General features: G+C 36.4%; 1 non-coding gene across 1 annotated transcript; it reads left to right on the top strand.

The window, feature by feature from the left end:
• The first annotated feature begins 7,185 nt into the window (after nt 1-7,185).
• Nucleotides 7,186-7,292, top strand: LOC129898080 (small nucleolar RNA R71). Its single transcript, XR_008768997.1, has one exon. It is a non-coding gene; the product is annotated as a small nucleolar RNA R71 (small nucleolar RNA).
• Nucleotides 7,293-8,359: the final 1,067 nt, after the last annotated feature.

Below are 8,359 nucleotides of genomic sequence, written 5' to 3'. Positions count from 1 at the left end.
TGTTTTTCAATTTTTTTTTTATATTTGGTTGTTCAAAATATTTTTGAAAATATTTTCTTTAAAAATGAAAAAAGTGATTTCTCTAACGAAAGGAGTAAAAACAAGTTTCCTGAGTAACATTTCAAGTTTGTTGTTTCCTCCCACCCCCCAACATCGCTTATCCCCAACTTCCTAACTCAACTCATCCCCCCATATAATGTTTTGCTTAGATTACATATAAATATTTTTGGGATAATATTTTTTGCTTATTTACTAAACACTTAGATTAAATAACCCACTTATTTCTTGACAAACATTTTCCAATGGAAACATGCAAAATATCTCCTTCGGGCCAAATACACCCTGAAAGTTCTATTTGTCTTTATATGTTGCCCTGGGATATTTTTATCAACCATAGGTGATTTGGAATAATTTTATGTCACATTGGCAATTTTTTATACAATTTTTGCACTGTAAGAAAGATTCAACTTTCAAGGGGAAGGGGGTTTATCGGTCTAATATTTAGTTTAGAAAAGACTCAAAATACTCTTAATCTATTATAAATGGTTCAAAAATGTCATCATTCTATCGATTGGCTTAAAATTACTCTTAACATTTTCTTTATATTAAAAAATGCTCATTAATTAACAAAAATATGACAGAATTTAACTAAAGAAGTGGTCATTTTACATTGGTCCACATAATTCTTTTACCTGATAAGAACACCCGACGTAGAAAATAGCATTAAAAAAACCGGATTATGAGCTTGCTAAAGAAGGTAAGGACTATGTCCAAAATTAAGTATCTTGGTGTTGATATCTTTCAAGAAGGTTTTGATAATGACAATTGCGAATCAGATTATGGGAATTTGGTTCACTTGCTGGATGGTGCAGTAGGTAGATGCGGAAAAACTGGACAAATCCTTGTATAAGTCAAAAACACAAAAATAAAGAAAAGATGACATAATAGGACTCCTATAAGGAAAAGCAATAAAACAGAAGTTGTGCTTTCCTTGTAGGACTCAACTAGGTCTTCAAAACCCAATGCTATAAAAGGAGAATGGTGTACAAAGGATTGGCGTGGCTTTTTACAAATCTAAAATCGAGTCTTTTCAAGCAAAAAGCAAGGTGGCATTTCAAGAGCAAAAACATTGAAGAAAGAAGAAGTAGAGTTAGGTTTTCTTTCTGAAAGTTATGTTATGTGTTTGAACTCTACTTAGGAATATTATTGAGTTATAATTTTCTAAGTTAGAAAGTGAGGCTTGTAACAAGAAGTGGGTTTGACTTCTTGTAGAGTTTGAGCTGCGATTGTAGTTAATCGTTAGAGTTTAGGTACTTGAGTTAGTTCCTTGATTATTAAGTTGTAATCTAAACTGCTCTTTGAAAGTTAGTGAAGTTTGGGAAAAAATCCTACGAGGTGTAGGTTGTGGTTTTTCTTCCCTTGAGCAAGGAAGTTTTCCATAATAAGTTCTGTGCCTTGTCTTTACAGTTTTACTTTCATATCACTAGTTCAAGAACCTGATTCTTGAAATTGTTAGGTGGTCTAGGTTTCTTCAATTGATATCAGAGTAAGCCTTTTCACTCAAAGATTCAAATCTTGAAAAGGATCAATGGCTGCACCACCTACTACACAAGAAGGACAATCACAGTCAAGACCGCCATTATTCAATGTAAAATATTACGGATGGTGGAAAAACAGGATGATGGATCACCTGATAGGAGATAGTCCAAATCTCTGGAATGTTTTCCTTGACGAACCCACTATTCCTATGAAGAATGGAACTGATGGGAAAACACAGGTACCAAAAGATAGAAAGGAGTGAAATATGGAAGATAAACTGGGGCTAAGAAGATTTTAATTTGTAGAATAGGTCCAGATGAATACAACAGAATCTCTGCTTGTCAGGATGCAAAAGCAATATGGGACACCTTACAAACTGCTCATGAGGGAACCAATCAAGTCAAGAAATCCAAGATCGATAATCTGAATCGACAGTATGAATTGTTCAGAATGATGGATGGAGAAACAATTTAAGACATGCATACTAGGTTTACTGCCATAATCAATGAAATTTATTCTCTGGGAGAAGTAATTCTAATTAGAAAAGTTATCAGGAAACTCCTAAGTATTCTTCCTGAATCTTGGGAAAGCAAAGTAGAAGCAATTACTGAGGTACACGATCTTAACACTATGATGATGGATGAACTCATTGGAAGTCTGCTGACCTATGAAATAAAGAAGAACCAAGAGAAATAAATTAGAGAAAAAAGTAAAGAGAAGAACCTGGTTCTTAAAGCCACTGAGAAGTTAGCGGTGGAAATATATTTAGAGTAAAGGAGTGTCTTTTAAGATTAAATTTCTATGGTGGAAAGGAAGAATAGCCAAATAAGATAATCTTAAAAGGATGAGAATCAGCATGGCTTCCAGATGCTATTGTTATGAGGAGCATAAGAAGAAAACTATGACACATTTTTTTCTAGGAACTCCCATAGCTCAAAAACAAGCAGTTTGCTCATTGTGTAGGTATCAGGATAGAGGAAGGACTACAACACATAATTACAAGATGGTGGGATGTCTCCCCTAATCCAAAATTGAAGGCAGTCTTTCGGCAATACCATCTATCCTAATGTGGGAGCTACAAAAAGTTGTACAACAATACAGGGATAATGCGTTCAAACTAATAAAAGCACTTGATTCTTGGATTAGCATTCCCAAGGAATGGGAGGGAAGGAATTCTGGAGGTTTTAGGGAAGTACAAACCTAGACTTCACTATCATGCAGTAAAATGGGAAAGGTCAGAAGAAGGATAGGTAAAATACAATAAAGATGGAGCTAGTAGAGGCAATCTAGGTGAAAGTTCTTATAGTTTCTATATAAGGAACAATCAGAGTGACCTAATATATGCAGAAACACAACAAACAGGACAAACTACAAGCATGGAAACAGAGATAAGAGCTATAATCAAGGCTATAAGATTTTATTCAAACAATAACATTACTAATGTTATCTTTGAGACAGATTCACTAGCCATTGCAAACATCATTAACAGAGTATGGAAGGTTTTGTGGCAATACATAAAAGAAATAGAGGAGATACAATATCTAAGGAAAGCAATGCAAGCAATCATAACACATAGGTTTAGGGAAACAAATCAACTAGCAGACAAAATAGCAAATAAGACATTCATACATCAACAGATAATATAGTGTTGGAACTTTAACCAGATAATAGCGGAGTGCAGAAGAATTTTAAACATAGAGAAGGCTGGTATTTTATCATTGAGAATCAAAATCAAAATGATAGTTGTTCAGAATCAACAAAGTGAGCAAGCATAATTAAAGAGAAGATTACCCACATGGAATGCACAAGGATCTTAGCTACGATATTTACAAACATTGTTTGGCCACTTACAGGGCGTTTATAACTGAGATCATTAAGCTACTTAGCCTACATTATGGAAGCTTACAAAAAGTTACTTCCATCAAAAAGCAAGGTCCTAGGGTCAGTTGGGACATATCAGATCTATGCTTGAGGTGGAAGCCCACCACAAAGAAAAATGCCAGAAAAAAAAAGATAGCTCCAAGCGATGACATTCACACCACCTCAAAAGGACCACTCTACTTAGCTTTGAGTTTACCTACAAAGAGAGGCAAATGAGAGTTAAAAAGAAGTACCTTTTGTCCAGGCTTGAATATGCGAGCAATTATGTGCTTATCATGTGATCTTTTGTCTTCTCCTCGTAGAGTTTGGATTTTTCATAGGCGTGGAGCCTAAATTCCTCCAATTCATGTAGTTTACCCATACTCTTCTTTCCTACTAGCTCTGGATCTAGATTTAACTTTTATATAGCCTATTACTCTTGATACTCTAGCTCAACTGACAAGTGACATGCTTTCCCAAATACCATATGGTATGGCGAGGTTCCAATGGGCATCTTGTATGTTGTCTGACAGGCCCAAAGCACTTAAGTCCATCTTGATGGAGCAATCTTTCCTAGTGGTATTCATAGTCTTCTAGAGGATTTTTTGTACCTCTCGATTCAATACCTCGACCTGCTTACTTGTTTTAGGGTGATATATTGTCGCCACCTTATGCCTGACACCAAACTTAGCTAACATGTTCTTTACAGTTTGATTGATAAAATACTTACCTCCATCACCTATGATGGCTCTTGGAGTACCAACCTTGTGAATATGTGCTTATTGAGAAAATGACTTACCACTTTAACCTATTTGGACACATAGTCTACTTCCACCAGAATGTATTAATTTCCATATGAAGGTGGGAAGGGACCATGAAGTTGATACCCCACATATACAAGATCTCTACCTCTAAGATGTTGTTTAATAGAATTTCATGCCTTCTTGATATCGTGCCCATCCTTTGACATTGGTCACAATTCTAGAAAAAACCTACAACATCTTTATATAAAGTGGGTCAAAAGAAACTAGATTGTAGTACCTTGTGAATAGTGTGATCCCTTCCATGATGTCCTCTGTAAGCAGACGAATAGCAAATTTGTAGCACTTATTGTACCTCAATCTTACACACATACCTTGTAATTATTTTGTTAACTCCCTGTGTAAACAGGTTAGGTTCATCCTATATGTAGAACTTTGCCTTGTACATCAACCTCTTCTTTTGTTGGGAGGTTTCTTCTGGGAAACCCTCCACTCATAATGTAGTTGACGATATCGACATACCATGGTAGCTCATTCACTTCTAAAGCTAATAGCTGCTTATCTAAAAATTCTTCTTTTATCTGCATTTGTGAACCCACATGCGATGTCCTCCAATTTGGACAAATGATCTGCTATTTGATTTTCACATCCTTTTTGATCCTTGATTTCTATATCAAACTCTTGTAACAACAAGATCTATCTGAATAGCCTTAGATTGGCATCCTTCTTATAAATAAGTACATGACATGGTCAGTATAAATAATAACCTTTGTACATACCAGGTATAAGCGGAATTTGTCAAATGCATAAACCAATGTAAGCATCTCCTTTTCTGTAATAGTGTAGTTTGCCTGTGTTGAATCGAGAGTCTTGATGGCATAATGATGGAATGAAAGACCTTCTCCTTTGTTTGTCCTAGAAAAACTCCCACTACTATATCACTAGCATCACACATGAGCTCAAAGGGTAGCTTCCAAGCAGGAGCGATCAAGATTGGGGCTTCAGTTAGCCTCATCTTTAAGAGCTCGAACTCCTGCAAACACTTTTCATCAAACAAAATTTTAACATTTTTTTTAGTAAGCTGCACATGGGCCTGACAATCTTTGAAAAATCTTTGATAACAAGAATGCCCCAAGAAGCCGTGAATACCTTTAACCAAAATTGGAGGTAGTAGCTTTTCAATCACTTCAATGTTTGTTGCATCTACCTCCAACCCCTCTTTGGACATTTTGTGACCTAACACAATCCTCTTCTTTACCAGGAAGTGATATTTTTCCCAGTTTAGGACAAGATTTGTTTCCTCACATCTTTCTAATACCTTGTCCAAGTTTCTCAAACAAATATCAAAATATTCCCCAAAGACTGAGACGTTATTCATAAAGATTTCTACAAAATCCTCCACCATATCATGGAAGATAGCCATCATGCTTCTCTAGAAAGTGGCAGCAGTATTGCATAGTCCAAATGATATACGCTTGAAGGCATATGTCCCATAGGGACATGTAAAAGTAGCATTTTCCTGATCCTCCAGAACAATGTTAATGTGGTTATAGCCTGAATACCCATATAGGAAACAATAATACTTTTGTCCCGCCAACCTATCTAATATCCGATCAATAAATGGCACTGGGTAGAGGTATTCTCGTGTGGCATTATTCAACTTCCTATAGTCCATGCATATGCGCCATCTAGTGACTGTTCTAGTGAGAATTAACTCATTTTTTTCATTCATCACTATAATCATCTTATCCTTCTTTGGCACACTCTGGATTGGGCTTACCCACTTACTATCTGAAATAGGGTATATAATTCTTGCATCTATCCACTTGATTATCTTTTTTCTTACTACATCCTTCATGCCAAGATTTAGTCTGCATTGTGGTTGTGAACTTGACTTTTTCTCCTCTTCCAAGAAGATCCTATGCATGCACAAAGATGGGCTAATACCATATAGATCAACCATCTGCCATCCTATAGCTCTTTGCACCTTTTAAGCACCTTTAGGGCTGCCTTGACCTGTATTTCAGGCAAAAAAGAAGAAAGAATTACAGGTAAAGTATCATTGGTCCCAAGAAAAACATACCTGAGATGGACTGGAAGTGGCTTCAACTCCAAGTTAGAAGCTTCTTCTAGAGATGATTTGGGTGAAGGCCCCAATACTCTATCTAATGATTCCATATTTTTCTCCCACATACTCATGTTTGGAATGTATAACATACTGGCTAGGTATTTACAATATTTACCTACTTGGGGTTTGAGTCAGTGTTATTTGGTAAACCACCTAGCTGGAGAGAGTTGTAAGTATTGGCTCACTGTCTAACCTGTTTTTCTAAGTTTTGAGTTGCAATCTAGTATTGATGAATCTCAGCGGCTAACTTAGCTTGGTCAGCCATGAATCTTTTAAACATGTCTCCACACTCATATTACAAGAAGTTCTTGCTTGCTGGTTGCTTTGCCTTGTTGATTATAGTGTTGTCCTCCTCCTATAGTCTACATTCAGCTTATCCTTGGTGCTAATTTTGTTGGTTTCCACCCCAAGAGAAGTTTGGGTGGTTCCTCCAATTGGAGTTATAAGTGTTACAATATTTTTTCTGGCCTCCATTCCTTTGTGCATCACCTACAAAATTTACCAATTCTGAATTAGCTCCATAATATTCAGGCATATGCTCACTGCTATCACATACCTCAGACCATGTTGTATCCTACTGTACTACATTAATCGGTGCCTATTGCTTCCTCAATGCCAAGTTGTTGAAGTGTGTAGACATCATCTTCTGCATTACTTCAATTTGAGCTATTAAGGCTGTCACATCATCAACTTTAAGCATACCTACCTATTTTTGTTACTACAAGTCTAGAGCTCCCTCTATTCCACTCAGGATTTCCCTGAGACATGCGATTTAGCAGTGCAAAAAGCTCATCATAAGTCTTCTCCAGAGCCTGTCCACCTACAATAGAGTCAAGAAGAATTTTGGTGTTGGGTTGCAACCCTTCAATGAAGGTATGAACCAACACCTTATTAGCTTGATGATGGCGAGGACAACTAATAAGAAAAGATTTAAACCTGTCCCAGGCTTGGTACAAATTATCTCCAACCTTCTATTTAAAACTCAAGATTTCACTCCTTAGCTTAGCTGTCTTTTTTGACGGGAATAATCTAATCAGAAACTTGTGGGCCAAAGCATCCCAAGAGAGTTTGATGGGTTCATCTTCAGCCACCTCCTTGCTTCTCCCTAAAGAGAAAATGGAAATAAGGTTAGTCTTACATAGTCCGACGACACTCTAGTTGGTGCATAGGTATCACTGATCTCCAAGAAATTCTGCAAAGTGAACTTGTGGATGCTCATGTGGAAATCCAGTGAACTGACTATTAGTGTGCAAGAGTTGCACCATATTTTACTTTAGTTCGAATCTACCTCCAGCAGGCAGTTTTTGAATGCTGTTGGTAACATTTGTAGTTTAAGGGATTTCCACATCACTAATAGTTCTTGGTGCTATATTTGCTTGGACCTCTACGGGCAATTCTTGATTATTCTACATATTGACTTATGGTAATAGATATTGAGTAGCCGCTCTCCTCCTTTGTTGATGTAAGAATCTCTCAAGCTCATCTAGCAGCTCTACAATGTCTCCACTACTTTCCAGTATGCCTGTTTAAGGATATCTGCAAGAAATCACAACTAAGATCAAGTTGTTAACACTAACCCAAATAACTAAGAAACTTTGAAAAGAAATGATTGCCAAATTTAGAGTCCCTAAAAATGGCACCAAAAACTTATTGCTACCATAGCACACGCAAGTATACGCAGTCTCACAAGTAGTAAAGTGGCTCTTTTTAGAGCCAAATAATCAAACCTAAAGGAATTTATTTAGGCACTTGCTAGCTTCTCAAAGTACTAAATTACTCATGCTTGTTGCAAAGAGTTGAGTGTTTTTATGTCTAATTCTAACCTATGCAAAATAATAGTAAAAGTTATTTGATAATTACTAAAGTTTAATAAAATTTAGAAAGAATTCCAGGGTTATAGCACTTAGAGATTCCAGGCCTAATATTCCTTACCTTGGTATCCCATGGGTCTTTTAATTACTGATTCACAGGATTGATATTACCATCATGGTATTTTGACTTCTAATTACCTACCTTTATTGACAGCCTTACTACATCATTAAGTAGGGATAAACATGAACCCACAAAGATG

Source organism: Solanum dulcamara, chromosome 7 (assembly GCF_947179165.1).
Source record: "Solanum dulcamara chromosome 7, daSolDulc1.2, whole genome shotgun sequence".
NCBI lineage: Eukaryota > Viridiplantae > Streptophyta > Magnoliopsida > Solanales > Solanaceae > Solanum > Solanum dulcamara.
The sequence above is the reverse complement of the archived record's forward strand: the minus strand, read 5'-3'. Positions and strand labels throughout refer to the sequence as shown.